Source organism: Pan paniscus, chromosome 6 (genome assembly GCF_029289425.2).
Source record: "Pan paniscus chromosome 6, NHGRI_mPanPan1-v2.0_pri, whole genome shotgun sequence".
In the NCBI taxonomy this organism is placed as follows: Eukaryota; Metazoa; Chordata; class Mammalia; order Primates; family Hominidae; genus Pan; species Pan paniscus.
This window is the reverse complement of record NC_073255.2, coordinates 33957246-33977370: the sequence shown is the minus strand read 5'-3', so window position 1 is coordinate 33977370 and position 20125 is coordinate 33957246. Positions and strand designations below refer to the sequence as shown.

The following is a 20125-nucleotide window of genomic DNA, read 5'->3' as shown; positions in this document are numbered from 1 at the left end:
TTCTCAGAATTAGAAAGATACCTCTAGAATAATGACTCATTAACGTCTATATTGACTTGGGAGAGAGGTAAGCTGGGGAAAAAGCTAAGAACTGTACTTTCCTGGTAAAAACAGTAGTGGAGTTTGAACTTTTATACTATATTTGCAAGCTCAAAGATGTAAGCCTTAATAGACAGTTCACAAGACAGCTATTACAGCGTATCTGAACTGAAACCAGGGTATTGAGATTGCTCTCCCTTAAGAGATATTAGAGGTATAACCTTGAACATGAAATCACATGCTTTCATTGCTTTAACTCAGACCCTGGGGTGCAGGACAGGGTGGTGGTAGTGAAAGAGGGGGAAGGACTGTGTCCTTAGATCTTGGAGCCTGAAAAAGCAAATGCTTAGCAGCTTATCTTTCCAATACAGTTGGAACTTACCTCCTACCTTTTTCTCTCTAGTCTGATTCTAGTTATTGGTTGTCTTTAAATTGCTTAGAATTGTTTACAGGCCAAAATATTTACTTTGAACCCTAAAGGTAAGCTCTTCCTCCTTTCCTTTTTGGGACTCTGTATCCCATTACCCCTCTTTCAAAAAGATAGTGCCACATATCTTTTTGTACTGTATGATTCTTGGGAGAGAATGTAACCCAGGTCCCAAGCGATTCATTTTCTCATTTATTTATTCATTTAACTAATTTTTTCCCAGTGTTTGATTATGAAAAGGTTTAAACTTTCAGAAAAGTCAAAAGAATTTTGCAATCTAGAATCTACCTAGATTCTATTATTGATTAGAGGCCAGGGTATTGATTTCAATTGATTAATCAACTGGCATTGATTAGTTCCTACTGTTTGCCTGGAGGTTTGCTTGGCAAAGCTGTAAAAACATAAAAGGCAGGGTAGGGTTAGGGAACAAGGAGAGTTTTGATTTGGCGGAGCATAGGCTAAGAGTTTGTGAAGGAATCATGTAACTTTGGTTTGAAAAGTTATGTTGGAGTTGTATCATGGAGGACATTAAATTTCATCGTAGAAAGTTTATACTTTTTCCTGGTTGCAGGTGGGAGCCATTGAAGGCATGGGAGGAATGGAGTGCCGTGTGTTTTAGAAAGCTCATTGAAGCATCAGTGTTAGGCTAAATTGGAGGGAAAAGGACCGGAAGTCTGAGAGATGTGTTAGGAAGCTTTGTAAATGTCTTGGGGCAAGTAAGTGTTGAACTGTGGATAGAATGGAGAAAAAAGGAAGTAGAATAGCACTTGCTGACAGATTTGACTTGAGGACTTCTGGTTTTAGAACTCAGGCATCTGCAATTATAAGGGAGCATCATTAAGAATCTGGAAGTCGCTGGGCATGGTGGTTCATGCTTGTAATCCCAGCACTTTGGGAGGCTGAGATCACCTGAGGTCAGGAGTTTGAGACCAGCCTGGCCAACATGGTGAAACCCCGTGTCTACTAAAAATACAAAAATTAACCAGGCATGGTGGTGCATGCCTGTAATCCCAGCTACTCAGAAGGCTGAGGCGGGAGAATCGCTGCAACCCGGCAGCAGAGGCTCCAGTGAACCAAGATTGCACCACTACACTCCAGCCTGGGCAACAGAGCAAGACTGTGTCTCAAAAAAAAAAAAAAAAAAAAAAAGTATCTGGAAGTCATAGAAGGAGGAAGTTTGAGGAAAATGATGATGTCCTGTTATAGAGTCAGTGGGTTTGAGGGGCTGATTGGTTATCCTTTTGGAGGTGACAGCTGACAGTGGTGATACTGTCCTGAAATGCCCAATAGCAATGTCAGGACTGAACAAACATTTGGACTAGTGATGAATACTCAAGGGGTGGTTGAATGGGAATGTACAGAAGGAGAAAAAAGGATAAGATCTTGAAGAAAATCTGAATATATGGAGTCCTTGGAGCAAAAAATAAATACAGGTGTTCAATGATCTGTTAGTATTTTAATGCCTGTTTATGTACAGTGTTATTATAGCTGCAGTTCTCATTAATAATTGACCACAGTTCCTAACTAAAAGACCATATCTTCACTAGTAAAGTGAAGTAAGTCTTTCCTTTTCCCATTCTGGTAAGTTCAGGGGGTAAGGTGAGGCAGAGGAAAGAAGAAGAGAAAGTTAAATAATTTTTTTAATCTAGAACTTTTAGAGCATACAACGCTTTTTCCAGGTAACCCACTTCCAGATCAGAAGCCAGGTAATTTAATGAACTTGCATCTTTTCAGAAGGCAACAGCTACTTTTTTTTTTTTTGAGACGGTGTCTCACTCTGTTGCCCAGGCTGGAGTGCAGTGGCACAATCTCAGCTCACTGCAACCTCTGCCTCCTGGGTTCAAGTGATTCTCCTGCCTCAGCCTCCTGAGTAGCTGGGACTACAGGCGTGTACCCCCACGCCTGGCTAATTTTTATATGTTTAGTCGAGACAGGGTTTTACCACGTTGGCCAGGATGGTCTCCATCTCCTGACCTCATGATCCACCTGCCTCAGCTTCCCAAAGTGCTGGGATTACAGGCGTGAGCCACAATGCCCGGCCAAGGTACAGAGTTTTTAAGTGGCAGAAGCCACACTTGAAGCTGTGAAGGCATACTTTGTTTTTTTATTTATTTATTTTATTTTTTGAAATGGAGTTTCACCCTGTCGCCCAGGCTGGAGTGCAGTGGGGCGATCTTGGCTCACTGCAACCTCCGCCTCCTGGGTTCAAGTGATTCTCTTGCCTCACCTTCCCAAGTAGCTGGGACTACAGGCATGTGCCACCATGCCCAGCTAAGTTTTGTATTTTTAGTAGAGACGGGGTTTCACTATGTTGGCCAGGCTGGTATCCAACTCCTGACCTCATGATCCGCCCACCTCAGCCTCCCAAATTGTTGGGATTACAGGCATCAGCCACCGTGCCTGGTCTGAGGGCATACTTTAAATCTTTCATGCTATTCCCACCGGACTGCATTGCCTTCCTATGTGCTACTGACTGTATGCTAGGCACTGTGTTAGGCGTTTGCACATGTAGGCTCCTTACTGTGGCCCCTCTGTTTTGAGAAGGTGATCAGCAGGGAAGCTCAAAGCACATTGCACAATTGGTTGTTGCACAATTGGCAGGATGTCTGCCCTCTGATTGTGCCTTGTTTTCACCCAACTTCTTGAACTCTACAGGAAGGGCCAGCCTCTCTCAGAAATGCCAGCCCCTAAAGCTGGTACAGAGGTCATGCAACCTTCCTACTTCCCTGAGGTCAACAATCACTTCATTCATTCTCCTTAAGATCATACCTAAAATCCTGGCTTATTTAAGGGTGAAGTGGAGAAAAGCTCTATTTTCACTTATGTGTTTGTTTTACCCCATCAATCTTCTGCCTTCCCTCATTGTCCCACAGTTGTGCCTGTCTAAGGTCACTTTTTGCTTTTTTCTTATTTTCCTTCCCTGGTGAGTCTTTGGAGAGAGGGTGCGATAGAATGCGTAGCCTGGAGCAAGATTACCCCCAGTTGACTATGGAAGCCATGAGAATTATGCTGCTTCCTCAATGCTTTTTTCCCAAAGTTAGAAGTAGCAAGTTGTATAGTGAATAATAGGATTTGCATTGTGAATGGGGTCTTCCTCCAGTGAGGACTTTACTAAGTGCAGTGTTTATTTGTAGTGGGGCACAGAACTGCATTCCTCATGCTTTATGACAGTATTTAGGGTTTACTGGTTTTCATGCATGTCTCTCTTTGCTAGAATGAGGGCTCCTTGAAGGTGGATACTGTCCCCTTTTCATCTTTACTCCACAAGTTTTAGCAAAGTGTCTCACCCTTTACTGTATGGTTAGAAAATCTCTGAAGAGTTGAGTTCTGTTAAAGGAGAGAAAACTATTTGTATAGAAGAGTGTGGGTGGAAGCCTGTTTGTTTGTTTTTTTGATTTGAGACATGGTCTTGCCACATTGCATAGGCTGGTCTTGAACTCCTAGGCTCAAATAATCCTCCTGCCTCGGCCTCCTAAAGTGCCAGGATTACAAGTGTGAGCCACTGTGTCCAGCCGAGGCCTGCATGTTTGAATGGATCAAGAAATGTGATTGTTTAGTGCTGAGGGAGGGTAGGTAGGTTGCAGGGAAAGGCCTGGCTAGGGAAAAGCTCATATGCTCCTAAGTCAAGCAACAAGAAATGTAGAACGTGAAATAAAGATGAAGCCATTCTGAGTCATATGCAGACCCCGAGAAATATCTCCTTGTATTTGACAAAAGGGGAAATGGCAGCCATAGCTAATTCTGAAGATGAAAAATGTTCCTGCCTGGGTTACTTGATGAAGAATATTATTAGCAATCAGCAAGTCAAGTGGAAATAATTTGTTTTGTTTTGTTTTCTCCCCTTCTAACTATTGGCATGTTGGTAGAATTAACTTGGTTGGCAGGAGAATGAACCGCCTGTGCCGTTGGGACACAGGAGATTTCTGAGCTGGCAGACTGCACACTCCATGTAAAACCATGACTCTTTCCACCATTCTTGTGTACACGTGTGCCTGAACATTGGTGTCTGCAAAATCTGAGACGTCTGTTTCAGAGAAAAATTGCTGGAAGCCACTGATTTAGAATTTTAATAGGATTTTTAAAAAATCTGTGCTTAAAAAACATGTAATTTAATCAGTGTTGTAGCCCCCCCGCCCCCCTAAGAATAGCCTTTCTTAGATTTCTTAGGTTGTCTTACGAACACTGACAGAAATGTGTAGGTTCAGGGCACCTAGAGCAGATGTGGAAGTTCTTTCATTAAGGTAGCCTGCGTGAATCATCCCTGTGACTCAAAGCCTGAAGCAGTTTTAGCCTGATCTCCTTGGCTGCATTTTTAGAATCTTAGACATTCCAAGCTGAAAGGGATTTTGGGAATTATATAGTCCATCTAATCTCCAGAATTTACAAATGAAGGAACTGAAGTCCAAGGGGAGAAGTGAATTGGCTTGCCCAAGGATATACCTGTCGGCGAAGTGAAGGCTGGAACTTTTGACCTTGTACATTCAGGAATTGTGGCAGAGCCTTTCCTGCTCGTCTTAGGATGTAATGTACTATAGAGAGCCCGCAGCCATCCTCTACGGTCTGGCTTTATTGTCTCTTTTCTCTCTATTTTTTAGTCTCCTTCTACCTTTTCTCAGCATACCTTTCAAGTGGGATGGAAGTTGAAACCCACCCAGCAGAGAATATGAGAAATACATGTGTAATGACACAAAGTTAGGTGTGTTAGCATTACGTGCAGCAAAGGAGGACACATACCCAAAGGTTGGGAGAAGTGGGAAGAGGCCTCTGAAATATTTGGCCTTGTGCTGAATGAGTCAAAGGAGGGATCAGGGAAGAGGTACCCGCTGGATTAGCTGCTGCCAAGTGCCCGTGGCAGCTCAGGAACTTAGACTCTCAGCAGTCTCTGTTCAGGAGATGGGAGGGACAAAGCGCTATCATTGGTAAGAATACAGCAGTTGCTCAGAAAAAAGGACTGTCCATCATACTGCAGCTGCAGAGTAGCCTTGGGTATATAGAAACATTGTTATTGTTCTGTTGGGAGCATCTTAGACTGATTAGCATCAGAGCTGATTTTCACTCCCAGGGATCTGGGTCTCTCTCTCTCTCGGTTAATGGCACCACCGTCCACCCACCCAGCCATCTAAGTCACATCTGGGATCATCCTAGATTCTTTGTTCTATTTCAACTCTAATATATAATCACAAGTTTCTTCCAGTTTTACTTTCTTCTTCTTCCTCCTCTTCTTCTTCTTCTTCTTCTTCTTCTTCTTCTTCTTCTTCTTCTTATTATTATTATTATTATTATTATTATTATTATTTGGAGACGGAGTCTCGCTCTTTTGCCCAGGCTGGAGTGCAGCGCGTGGTCTTGGCTCACTGCAACCTCCGCCTCCGGTGTTCAAGTGATCCTCCTGCCTCAGCCTCCTGAATAGCTGGGATTACAGGCACATACCACCAAGCCTGGCTAATTTTTGTATTTTTTTGTAGAGACAGGGTTTTGTCATGTTGGCCAGGCTGGTCTGGAACTCCTGACCTCAGGTGATCTACCCACCTTGGCCTCCCAAAGTGCTGGGATTACAGGCGTGAGCCACTGCTCCCAGTCAACCTTCTAATTATTTTTAAGTCTGCCCTCTCCACGCTATTATTACTAGTTTCCAGCCCTAGTTCAAACTCCTGTCATCTTTATTCTAGATTATTGTGAAACATATTAACTGGCCTTCCTGCCTGCTGTCTTTCTGGCTTAAGTCCATCCTTACATTGATGTTCATAGTACTCTTTTCAAATTATCAAGCCCTTCAGTAGTTCCTAGTCACTAGAGGATAAAGATTCTTAGCATATCTAGAAAACTCTCCCTGATCAGCTCTCTACTGACTTCTCTAGATTCCATCCTATTTCTCCACTTCCTACTTATGCTTTTCTCCTGCCTCTGTATTGGTTATCTATTGCTGCATAACAAATTTTTAAATGCTGTAAATTCCATGACCTCCCAAAATAGTGATATAGGCGTTAAGAAGAAATTATTTGGGCAGATAGTGAGAGTACAGGAGTCCTCGGTAAGGTTTTCCTTTTAATGAAAAGCAGACCCCAAATCATTTTCTTTTCTAACAAAGAGCAGCCTGCCTATAAAATTGAGCTACACACATAGACAAGTAAGCTGGAAGCTTGCACAGGTGAATGCCGGCAGTTGTGCCAATAGGAAAAGGCTACCTGGGCTAGGCATGTTCAAAATGGCAGCTCCGTCTTCCCTTTTCCTTTCCAACCATGTGTACAGTAGGGAACACACAGTAATGCTGGCCAAGTGGAAAGCCCATTTGCTTAATAAGGTTAGGGTGAGGTGGCCAGCTTCCCTGCATGCTATGTAAATGTCACACCTGGTCCAGCCAATCTGTGGGCCAATCTGTGTCTATATAAATCAGACACCACCTCCTCAAGCCTGTCTATAAAATCCGGTGCACTCCGCGGAGGGCCAGATTTCCCATTCAGATGCCCCTCTCTTGCAAGAGAGAGAAGTGTTCTCCTTTCTCTTTCTTTTGCCTACTAAACCTCTGCTCCTAAACTCACTCCTTGTGCGTGTCCATGTCCTTAATCTTGGCATGAGATGGCGAACCCCAGGTATTTACCCCAGACAGTGATGCCACCTCAATAGGAGAGACAGCCGCACATGAGGGAAGTATAGAGGGATTCATTTAATTAGGAGTTAAAGTCAAGATTGGAAACTAGTTTGGAGGTTTGCAGTAGTCCAGGCAAGTCACAATAAAGAACTGGATTAGGCCATGAGAGTAGATTTAGAGAGGTGAAGGTGAATTTGAAGAACATCTAGGAGATTCAGTTGGTGATTGATTGGCTGTGGGAATGCAGGGCCAGAGAAAAATGGATAAATCAAGAATACATCCTGGATTTCTGGCTTTAGTACTTGAGTTGATGGGAGTATTTCCAACCAAGATGAAAAATAGGGAAGTAAGGACAAGTTTAGGGAAGGAGATAATAAGTTTAGTTTTTGAGTTCTTCTTAACTACTTTTGATTTTTGTCAATATAATAAAAGTAATGTTATAATTCTCATGATAAAAAATTTTAGTCTTCTTCTCCCCGCCTCCCCATCCTTCTCTTATCTCTGAGACCTCCTCTCATACTTTTACCTGTCTGTTCTAGCCTTTAATTCCAAATTTCTGAGTAATCTGCCTAATCTGTTTCTTGATTTATTGGTTTTAGGGTTATACCTTTTATTTGAGGTATTTTCTATTGACTTATTCAACAAGGTGAAAATTCACCACTTTTACATACCTTACCTCCTGACTTTCCTACCCTCCAACCTGTCCAAATGGTGATATAATTTTCTCTTTTGCTAAATCAATATCTAATATTTACCTTATTATGTAAATATGCTCACTGCTGAGCCAAGTAGTATACTATAATTGCAATCCATGTCTTGTACAGTTTTATTTTCTTCATCAACTTAAAAATTGCCTCTTTGGATTGTTCTGTTTTCTCTATCACTCTTATAACTTCTGTCCAAACTTGCTGACAGAACTGTAATATCCTTATTGATATGATTTTTTACAAAAACTCATGCAGTAGTCAGTTATAGATATATTTCTTCCTTGAGGACATCTCATGTGGATCCCCCTCTATCTTACTGCTCCAATATGCACTGGTTGCTCTTTAAATATAACTGTTATTCTGTGATTTCACTTCCCCTCTTCAGTCCTAGTTCCCCTGTTAGTGGGCTCCCATGTCTTCCTCTTTCTTGGTTTACATCCTTGCTTTGGTGGACCACATTTGCCAGTAGCTTTCTGAGAAGTGGTATATGAGAAACAAACAAACAAAAAAAACTGGCTGGTTCCCAAGCTGTATATGAGGTGAAAAAAATTAAATTAAAAATAAAAATCAAAATCTAGCTGGGTGTGGTAGCTCACATCTGTAATAGCAGCACTCTGGGAGGCTAAGGTGGGATGATTGCTTGAGTCCGCAAGCTAGAAGCTGAAGTGAGCTGTAATTGCAGCATTGTACTGCCACTGCAGCCTGGGTGACAGAGTGAGACCCTATCTGTAAAAATAATAAATAAATAAAAATAAATAACTCTTATGTATTTCTGAATATTTATTTATTCTCATGATTGATATAGGCGTGGTGGCTCACACCTCTAATCCAAGCACTTTGGGAGGCTGAGGTGGGTGGATCACGAGGTCAGGAGTTCGAGACCAGCCTGATCAACATGGTGAAACCCTATCTCTACTAAAAATACAAAAAAATTAGTTAGGCGTGGTGGCGTGCACCTGTAATCCCAGCTACTCAGGAGGCTGAGGCAGGAGAATAGCTTTAACCTGGGACGTGGAGGTTGCAGTGAGCCAAGATCGCGCCACTGCACTCCAGCCTGGGCGACAGAGCAAGACTCCGTCTCAAAAAAAAAAAAAAAATCTAATACAATTTTGGCTTTTGATTCTTTTTATGTGATACCATTCTCTTTCTGTCTTCTTCTCTGGAAAGTTTCTAATAGTCACTTCTGAAATGTGTTCTTCATCTTTTCATTTCTTGATCTGGGAACTTGATGGTTCCTTTAAATCTGAAAAATCATATCTCTACCTCTGCAGATATTTTCGCAGTATTTCTTTGATAATTTCTTACCCTGATTTTTTTTTTTTTTTTGAGGCAAGGTCTCTCTCTGTCATCTAGGCTGGAGTGCAGTGGTGCAATCATGGCTCACTGGAGCCTTGACCTCCTGGGGCCCAAGTGATCCTCCCACTTCAGCTCCCTAAGTAGCTGGGATCACAGGTGTGTGCCACCATGTCTGGCTAATTTTTTAAACCTTTTTTGTAGAAATGAAATTTCATTATGTTGCCCAGGCTGGTCTCGAACTCCTGGGCTGGAGCTATCCTTCTGCCTTGGTCTCCCAAGGTTCTGGGATTACAGGTATGAGCCACCTGATCTCCCCTGAATTTTATCTGCCATCTTTTTCTGGAACTCCCATTAGTCAGATATTGGTCTTCTGGAACCAATCTTCTAATTTCCTTATCTTTTTTCTTCCTATTTTTTAAAGTTCTATTATCTTTCAATTATATTTTCTGTGAGATTTCTATAACTTAATTGCACTGTCCTTTTATCAAATTCTTAAGATTTCTTAAGATTGTGTTTTTAATTTTCAGAAGCATGTTCTTGTATTTTATTCTGTTGTTTAATGGATGCAATATCTTCTCTTATCTCCTTAAAGACATTTTGGTTTTTGGAGAGTTATTCTGCTTCATACATTGCTATTTCTTGTGAGTTTTTATTTTTGTGCAGTTTCTTTTGGATTTTCTACCAAGTTGGAGGCTTTGCTCAAATACCCAATGGTTCCTTGAAGTCTATTTACATATTAAGTGTGAGAAACTAAATTGCTGGTTGGACACTGTGTTGAAGGGATTTGTCAGCAGTTCACTGGCTCCCTGCAGTTGATTGGTGGATTCAACACGCTTCATTAGAGGATCCTACACGTCATTATGTATAGGTTCTTTCTCTAAGAGAATGCAGTTGTTGCAAAGAAGAATCCTTCAGTCTCCTGCAGAGGCTGAAGAATGAAGGTATAGAGTCCTTACTGCCCGCATTCTTTCTGCTGAGTGTTCAAGGGGCTGGGGTCTGTCAGTGTGTAGAATTTCTGAGTTTTCAGTAGGGTATCTCTTCCCCAACTTTCACTGTTTCTTATATTCCCAAGTCTAGAGTGTCTCTACTGAAAATGTCCAAATAATGAATTTGCTGCAGAATAAGCCTCTCACCTCTCTTTTAGACTGGGGAGGGACTTGAGGATCTAAATGCTGTTATAGACTCATGCCAATTCCTCCATTTTCAGCCCCATACTTTACTTTTGCCTTCTGCAGTAACCAGGACTTACCATTTTTGACCCTTTCTGTAGTTGTATGGTTTGAATTAGCTTGTTTCTCATTTATATTCTGCCTTCATTCTCTGCAAACTATCTGTTCACTTTCCATCTAACAACAAAAATTTGATCTGCCCCATTTACTGTTATCTCTTCTATTTTCTTGGCTATTGGGATTTATAACTTTAAAAAATGTCTTTACTCTCATTTTAGAGAGGTTTCATGAGGTGACAGAAATAAACAAATGTTTCTGATTCACCACGTTTCAGCAGGATTAAATGCCATTTTGACATGTTGAGTTTCATATACCCATGGGGCATCAGGTAAAAATGTTAGGCAGGCAGTTGGATAGATGAGGCAGAAGCTTTTGAGAGGCACTCTCATTTTGAGTGGTGTCCACAGAAAGTGCTGGTTAAAGTGATGAGACCACTCTTTAGTGTGTGGAAATGTGATAAGCTGTGGACCAAGGATAGACTCCTAGAAGAATTTTAGAAGATCTATGAAAACACAAACTACAGAAGGCAAGGCATCGATAAATTTACCAAAGGGGCACTGTCAGCATGTCAGAAAAGTCAATAAAGATAAAGACAGATTTTCCTTTTGAATTTAGAAATATGGAGATGATTAATGATTTTAGCAAGATGATATGCACAGAAGTCAGAATACATTAAGTAAGAAAGAAAACAGCGTTTTATTTATTTATTTTTTTTGCCTTCAGAAACTGCTGACAGAAGCAATAATAGAGGGTGTTCAGTGGCTTATGAAGCAGATGAACCAGCCTGTGGGCTTTTTCTGTTGTCTGCACCTTGGATACTATACGTAGTGGATTTTCAAATACCTAATGAGGGAATGCATGCAGTGACTTTGTTGCCCTTGCATTAGCTGTGTGAAGACATTTTGGCTGGTTTGATCTGAGAGGTCATTTCTCATCCTCCACTTTCTCTTTTCAGGGTTGGTGTGAGCAAGCCAGACTGTATGGGGCTTTAAATTCTGGGTATGACTGATGAAGCTGATACTATTAACCATGTCTTTCTTCAATTGTATATATGATGAAATTTTGCAGGATAATAGAGACAGTGGAGTATAGGGCTTACACTAGAATAAAACCTAAATTCCATTTTTGAGGCCTCTGAGGGAGCTCAAAACACAGCACTTTGTCTTTCTTTCATGAGTTCTGAAAAAATTGAGAAATAAGACAGAAGAGCAAGGCAGGAGGACAGTGAAACATCAGCTTGATTAACAAGGGAGGCTGGGCTGGAATGGCACTTTTCCTTTTGGGCAAATGGGTTTCCTGTGACTGATGCCTGGCTGAGCAGACTTGCCCAGCAATCCTCAGATTCACACAGGGTGGAGAGAGAAAAGCACCGCTTCATGTGGGGATGGGGAGTGAGGTGAGCCCAACATGACCAGTTTATCCAAATGTACCCATAAGGTGAACCTTTCTGCCTGACACCCTACCCCTACGGAGGGAAGAAGGCAGCAGCAAGGGGCCAGCAGTGTTACACTGTCGGACTTCCTGGACATTGATAGAGATATCCAGAGCTGGGAAGAAGCAGTGCCCTAAAATACAGGTTGGCTTTCAATACCCAGCACGAGCCTATACCTGATCCCCCTTCGAACCACTCTGACCATCGCTCACCTGGCCCCCACCATGGGCTTCCATCTGCATTGTTTCCTGTTAATGGCCTTTGTAGTCACTGTTCTCCTGCCAGGAACTCTCTTCTTCCTAGACACTGTCTCATGCCCTCAGATCTGCTCAGATGTCACCTACTCAGGGGGGCCTTCCCTGACCACCTATCTCAAATAGTGCCACTGCTTGACCCCTTTCCTCTCTATTCTGTTTATCCTGCTTTGATTTTCTTAAAAGCTCTCGCCTCTCTTCCTCAGTTCATGAAGGCAGATGCTGTCTGTTTTATTCATTGTATGAGCTAAGGATATATTTATTCAGTGAATGAGTGGATGGTCCAGTCAACTTGGAGTCCGTTCCAGCTCAGCTGCTGCCTGGAGTATTATCACTTGCAAAGTGGCCCAGTCAGCATGGGCCTCTATTGAAGTGCTACACTAACTCCTTTCAAGAGTGGAGGTGGGCCAAGGCGCAGTGGCTCATGCCTGTAATTCCAGCACTTTGGGAGGCCAAGGCAGGCGAATCCCTTCAGCCCAGGAGCTCGAGACCAGCCTGGCCAACATGGCGAAATTCCATTTCTACAAAAAGTACAAAAATTAGCTGGGTATGGTGGCATGCACCGGTGGTCCCAGCTACTCTGGAGGATGAGGTGGGAGGATCATTTATGCCTCAGGAGGCGGAAATTGCTGTGAGCCAAGATTGTGGGTGACAGAGTGAGACCGTGTCTCAAAAAAACAAAACAAAACAAAAAAAAAACAAAGAGTGGAGGTGAAGCTTGAATGAGACAACATATGGAAAAGAGCTGAGAAATGTACTAGAATCATGGAAGCGAGTCCTATAGAGTGGTTACTGCTACAAATAGTAGTCGCTCTTTTAGAATCAGGGAGAAGTTTCTTGTCACTTCAGGGAGTGGTGGTTAAACTGATGACATTGCCACATTTACTAGGATTATCCTCATATAAAATGTTCTCATTCATTGTTCCCAATCTTAGCCTTGTATTTGCCACCCTGTGTATCCTAATGTTTTTATTTGAAAATTCTAATTATAGTAGGCAATAGAAAGGAGGCAATTCTTTTTTTTTTTAATTTTGTTTATTTTTATTTTTTGAGACGGAGTCTCACTCTGCTGCCCAGGCTGGAGTGCAGTGATGTGATCTCGGCTCACTGCAAGCTCCACCTCCCGGGTTCACACCATTCAAAAGGAGGCAATTCTAAAGAAGAACAGAGCTACACTGACTTGAGCAAAACTAACAAAAATTTCTTAGTGGAAGACACTGACTTTGCCATGAGATTTTAATGTCCTAAAGAGTAGAGAGCTTCACTTACCCCAAAAAGTAATTTTTGAAACTGAAAGAAGTACACTAGAAATCCATTATGAAGCAATCTGTGGACCTGTGATTTTCACTTCTTTACAGATAAATATGCCTTTCAATCATTTGCAATTTCAGTACCTATAAATTCTGCAAATGGACAAAACAATCCAGTTTATTCAGAATTCCGTTTTTATCAACAGTTGCATTGAGGCAGATTTCGTTATACTCTGTCGTTTATATAGTGGTGTGTGGAAAATACGTGGACTTTGACATCACCTAGATATGGCTTCAGATTCCAGCTTTGCAACTCAATAGCTGAGGGGGCATGAGAAAATTATTTAACCTGGGACTGAGTTTACTCATATGGATGTGTCTTATATAAAGCTCTGGCCTTAGGGCTTGTCTAAGAATAGTGTCACAGTCAAGAAAAGGTGTGCTGTCTGTTAGTGAACGGCTATGAGATGTTCTGTAACAAGGGAGCCCATTTAATTTTATTTAACCCAGACTTTCCCAAATGTTTTTCCTTATAAAATCTGTTAATATAGACAGGTAAAATCTGTCTATATTATAAATTCTGTTAATATAATACAGAATTGGTATTCCATAAAGGACCCTGTGGGAAATCCTGGCTTGCATAATGCCAGACATATTTGATATAAGAAATCAATTTTGCTTCCCTTTTCCAGCTTAGTGTTGGCCAGTCAGAATTTTCACTGGACGCCTACCATGCAACTTAAAGTAGAACTCTTGGGGTTTTGTGCCTTCCCACCCTCCATCCCAACTCCTTCCATAGTCTTCCTGATCTCCAATCATGGCCCCACTATTCATGTATTAGTTTCCTAGGGATGCTGTAACAAAACACCACCATCTGGGTAACTTAACAGAAATTTATCGTCTCACAGTTCTGAATGCTAGAGTCCAAAATTAATGTATCAGCAGGACCATGCTCCTCCTGAAACCTGTAGGCTACGATCTTCCCTGCCTCTTCTAGCTGTTGATGTTTACCAGCAATCCTGGGCTTCTTGGCTTGTAGATACATCACTTAGTGTCTGCCTCTTCGTCACATGGCATTCTCCTCTAAAGTTCCCTCCTCTTATTATAAGGACACGAGTTATATTGGATGAAAGCCCTGCCCTAATCCAACTCCAGCATAACCTCATTGTAGCTAATTATTAGGTTGGTGTAAAGTTACTTTTAATTAAAAGTAGTGTGGCTCACGCCTGTAATCCCAGCACTTTGGGAGGCCGAGGTGGGCAGATCACAAGGTCAGGAGATCGAGACCATCCTGGCCAACATGGTGAAACCCCACCTCTACTAAAATGCAAAAAATTAGCCGGGAGTGGTAGCACACACCTGTAGCCCCAGCTACTTGGGAGGCTGAGGCAGGGGAATTGCTTGAACCCGGGAGGCAGAGGTTGCATGAGCTGCGATCGTGCCACTGCACTCCACCCTGGTGACCGAGCGAGACTCGTCTCAAAAAAAAAAAAAGTAATGGCAAAAACCACAATTACTTTTGCATCAACCTTACTACGTCTGCAAAGACCCTATTTTCAAATAAGGTCATATTCTGAGGTACTAGGAGATAGAACTTCAAAATATCTTCAGCTCAGCACATAACAATTCATGCAGTTACTCTGGGCAGAAAACAGGTGCCATCCTTGTACTTCTTTTCTTTCCCTCAGCCATTATGTCTGGTCTATGAGCAAATATTCGTGGATCTGCCTTCACAATGTAGCTGACCATTTCTCATTACCTCTCCTGCTACTCCTTGACCCCAGCCTTTGTCATATCTCCTGGGTTATAACAATGGCCTCTTATTAGGTATCCTGGTTCCATCCTGATTCTCCTTAAGCCTACTTGTTAGATAGCAACCAGAGCAATCATGTCACAGTGTAAATCAGATGATATTCCTCCCTTACTCTAAACTCTCCAGTGGTCTCCCATTATCATTAGAATAAAATGCTAACACAGATGAAGGAAGATAAGACTCTGGGAGCTCTGCTTTATCTGTCTCTCCAGCCTCATTGTGTACCACTCCCTCCCCTATTGACTGTGCCCACCAACCCACAGTAAGCACCTTGTTTGCACTGCAGGGCTTTTGTACTGTTTCCTCAAGGCTGGCTCCCTCTCAGTCTCAGATCATCTACCCAGAGATGTGTTTCCCACTCATTGTTAGCTGAAACACTTGCACCCCATCTGGCAGAGAGCAGAGAAAGTTTTTTTCTTTTTAAAAAAAATTTTTTTTTTTTTTTGAGACAGAGTCTTACTCTGTTGCCCAGGCTGGAGTGCAGTGGTGCAATCTCAGCTCATGCAACCTCCACCTCCTGGGTTCAAGCGATTCCCCTGCCTCAACCTCATGAGTAGCTGGGATTACAGGCGTGTGCCACCATGCCTGGCTAATTTTTGTATTTTTAATAGAGACAGGGTTTCACCGTGTTGGCCAGGCTGATCTTAAACTCTTGACCTCAAGTGATCTGCCTGCCTTGGCCTCCCAAAGTGCTGGGATTACAGGCATAAGCCATCATGCCGGGCCCAGAGAGAGTTTTGTCACCACTCATGAAGCGAAGTGCTCAGGAAACAAAAGGAGAGAAACAGGAATGAGATAGCTGTCCCTGGGAGGGAAAGGATCAATAACTAATGGGTATCCCCAAATCAGATTTACATGAGTCACAATCCAAACAAATGATTTTCTTCTGCTAATCTGAATTTGGAAAGGAAATCCCTACCTAGAAGCAGAGATCCGAGAGAGCTGATCTTGGTTTAAAAAAAACAAAAAAAACTCTTAACTTTTTGTTGTTTTTTTATTGGTTGTCCCAGGATCTCATCTGCAGGTTCTGGAACTAGTGGGATGTCACAGCCACCCCATGTTGGCTGCCAGAAACTGTAAGGGGAGAAAAAGGATATCTTTTCCTCATCCATCACAAGGTTCGTGGCTGAGCCCCTATAACAAATAAAAAGAAAAAAAAAACAGATTAAATGGGAAAAGTATAAAAGTTGTATTTAATGTAAGTTTTCAGTGACACAGAAACCTTCAGAAAACGAAGCCCCAAGGACCCAGGGAAAACCATGTGTGTTTAGGGACAGTTGTGCAGAAGTGTAATTGGAGGGCAAAAGAGTGTGATCTAATAGTAATAATCTGGGGAACTCAGCGAGGCCTATTTGTTCAGATTCTTTTCAGCCTCGGTGTGACATTCCTTCCCTCTGGGTATAGGGCAGGACCCCTCTGGAATGAGGGTCTTATGACCTACTTTCAGGGGAAGTAGGTCAGAGAATTCTTTCATGGCCAGCTCTCAGGAGAAAAAGGTGGGAAAAGGTCAGAGAGCAGCCTTCCTGCTTCTGCTGTTTTTTCAATTTCCTGCTGTTTAAAATACTCACTGTGCCAAGGTGCCATTATCTTGGGTTATCATGTTGTGAGCCCCGACACCTCAGTTGCTTGCTTTACCACTTACTAACTGTGAACCTGAGCAAATCACTTAGATTCTCTGAGGATCGGTATCTCGTCTATAAAATGAGATGACAAGGTAAGGTTGTTTGTAATCCTTACCTTCCTGGTTAGAAATAAAAAATATAAAGCAATCAGTACAGTTTTTTGTACATAGTAAGCGTTCAGTAATTGGTAGCTATTAACTGGTATCATTATCATGATGGTGCCTTTAGTCACAGGCATGGCCCTTCTATTTCAAAACTGTTGAAGAACATGTTGGGATAATGTTTACATTTTACTTTCCACCACATGCCCACTTAAATTTCCCTTCTGGTTGGAGTGGGATTTCAAGGTAAAGCTCTAGACTGTGGTGTCAGATTATATTATTTTCTCCTCTTCCTGATTTTTCTCATTCTCTCCCTGCCACACACCTCTAGTTTCCTTTTCCTGCACGTCCAAGGATATGGTGGCAGAGATAGGGATGACTAATTCGTTAGAGAGATTAGACATCACTGTCTGATGCCAGAGAGGAACCTGTGAAAAGGAGATAGGCGTGTCTCAGTGCCACTTCAGCAAAAGGTTGCCCTTTACCTTGCATGCCATGACTGTGTCCTCCCTGGGAAAAGAGTACTTCAAGAGTGTTGTCCAGGGTGTCAACATAGTGAGACTCTGTCCCTTAAATAAATAAATAAATAAATAAACTCCTGGGCTCAAGGGATCCTCCCGCCTTGGCCTCCCGAAGTGCCAGGATTACAGGCATGAGCCAATGTGCCGGGCAATAACTATTTTAATTGCAGCTACAATGGTTATTATATGAAAGATATGTATCCTTTGATTGGAGTAATCGATAGTGTAAAGTGGGGAAGTGGAAACGAGTGAAGGGGAGAATATAAGGCTGGTTTAAATACCTGCTCTTTGTTTGTTTGTCCTCATCCTGCAGGTTTTGTTTTTGATTCTTTTTTCTTTGGCAAAACACACACCTCCAGTGGCATTTTCAGGTTTCTTTTCTTGAGGTCTTGCAAATCTGATTATGCTACTGGTTGATCAGGTAGGGGAGAACTGGCCAGGATTTTCCCTTTTTGTCTTTTCTGATGGTCAGGTCGATTGGAATTGGAGTGTGAGCTAATGGAAAATAGCATCTAGCTCATTTTACCAATAATGAAGATGAGCCCAGTATGTGCAGGTAAATGTTTAACAATTGGCAGTCTGAGAAAAAGAAGGCCTGATTTCTGGTGTTTGCTGGTTACTGTGGTGTAAATACTCCTACCATAGTTGATTTCAAGCTACCAACAAGATTACTGAACACATAGTTGGAAAAAGATGCCCAGAAGCAAATCATCATATGTGTAATCTGTCTACCACACAGATACAAAAAACATAACTCTAGATCACAGATAATAGTAAAATGTAGTAAAATCGTTAGGAAATGATAAGTTTTGAGTACTTTGAACATATGTTTTAAAATGTAACTTCTTCAATAACAGTTTAATTGTTAACGGTGGCTCTGTTGAACAACTGACTCTCAACATTCCTGAAAATTTAACCATCAGCTCTCTTGCGCTGGCTTGAGCACATCAGGTGGGACCCAGAGAAGTTACTGTCTTACCAAGGTCCTTGGATGAGTCATGGCAGGACCTGGGTTATTACAGAGTTGTTTCTAAAAACCAGACTACTCTAGACAGATTTACTTATCAACGTTTCTTTTTATTCATTTGTTTATTTATTTACTCCATCCTTTAACAATCCATAAAAGGGATTTAAGACTATTACAAGCTGTTATTATCTATTGAGACAGTAAGAGTCAGAATATTTGAATATATCTGGAATAAAGGTGGGAGAGTAGGCCGGGGGCGGTGGCTCACGCCTGTAATCCCAGCACTTTGGGAGGCCGAGGCGGGTGGATCACCTGAGATCAGGAACCTGAGGTCAGCCTGGCCAACGTGGTGAAACCCCGCCTCTACTAAAAATACAAAAATTAGCTGGTTGTAGTGGTGGGTGCCTGTAATCCCAGCTACATGGGGGGCTGAGGCAAGAGAATCGCTTGAACCGAGGAGGCGGAGGTTGTAGTGAGCTGAGATCGCACCACTGCACTCCAGTCTGGGTGACAGAGCGAGACTCTGTCTCAAAAAAAAAAAAAAAAAAAGACGGGAGAGTGGAAAGCAGATGAGATTTAGAGCCATAAGTAAATTCTGGCTTTGAGTCTTGGCCTTGTCATCTTGATCAAGTCAGTTACTCCCTGGTAAAAGTTTTCTAATCTGAAGATGAAGGAACTGGACCACATGAACATTTAATATCTTGTAGGTCTAAAATATGGTTCCTTATTTAGATTCATCAATTCAATAATATTTGCTTAGTACCAACTATATGCACTCTCATTATGAACTGTACTCCAGGCAGAATGAAATTCAGATATGATAATAAATATTATTATAATAGCATCTCACATTTATGCAGAGCCTTCTGATTTGCCAAAGAGAAGATTTACTTTGAGTCTCTGGGATTCTGTGGCTTTAGGAGATCAGGACATATCTTAACAGAATGTTAGAGAAAGAAGAAGCTATTCTAGAAGTACAAATAGAACCTTATTCCTAGGAAACAGAAGAGGTCATACCCAGGTAGTAATGAGGAATAAGGAATAAGCACTTTTTCTGCCATGTCTAGCAGTTGCTTCACTTTGTTTTTTTAAAAAAGCAACAAAATTACTTTTTTTCTGAGTATAAAATTTTTGTAGAAAATTTAGAAATTATTAAGAAGTATTAAATAAGGAAAAAAACCATATATCCAATCTAATATCCTGCTTTTCTTTACCTAATAATATTTTATCATATTTTTCAAAACATTCTTAGTAGAATCATTTTAATTGCTGTATGTATAATAATTTTATCTTTTTGGTGTATAGTAACTTATCTGATGTCTTACTGTTGGAAATTTTATTTACTGACAATTTTTATTATTCTAAAGAACACTGTGGATAAATAGCTTTGTTCCATATCAAAAATCATACATTGGACACATGATTTTCAACTTTAATATTTAAGGTTTAGTAAGACAATTTTAGCAAATTATATACTTTTGACCTTTAGAGTCTTTGATTCTGTTGATATTGTTTTGTATTTACCCAGATTTTACTCTGTTTCTAAACATTTATTAAGAAGAACATTTTGTTTGAATTCTTCAATATGATATGTTTGAACTAGAAATAGCACCACTGTTTTGATATTATTTCAAGTAGGTATGATAAAGTGTAGGGTTAACAATTTTCTTTTTCAACTTTCTGTGGGAGATATCCTCTGTCTAGTATAAGGTTTGTTAGTTTAGAAATTGCTCAATAAATGTTCAATAAATAAAAGGACTCATGCTAATTTAGGATAAGCAAAAACATGTGAGAGGGTGTTTAAAAAACCCACTTCTCCATTTATGATAATAGCTTTCATTCTCATAAGGAGAGATAACAGCTAAGCACAGTTCAGGA

The 20125-nt window shown here is 41.3% G+C and overlaps 1 protein-coding gene across 7 annotated transcripts in view; it reads left to right on the top strand.

Annotated features, from left to right (window-relative positions):
- Positions 1 to 20125, top strand: part of CPVL (carboxypeptidase vitellogenic like) — a 189739-nt gene that overhangs the window by 34595 nt on the left and 135019 nt on the right. The window contains exons 1-2 of one of the 7 annotated variants that reach the window (XM_055115810.2): positions 15074 to 15298; positions 16047 to 16154. The exons of 5 other annotated variants lie outside the window; for them this stretch is intronic. The gene's annotated coding sequence lies outside the window, so the exon portion shown is untranslated. Of the gene's footprint in view, positions 1 to 15073; positions 15299 to 16046; positions 16155 to 20125 lie in introns of those variants that run through there. One more of the 7 variants, XM_034963853.3, reaches the window with a different exon arrangement.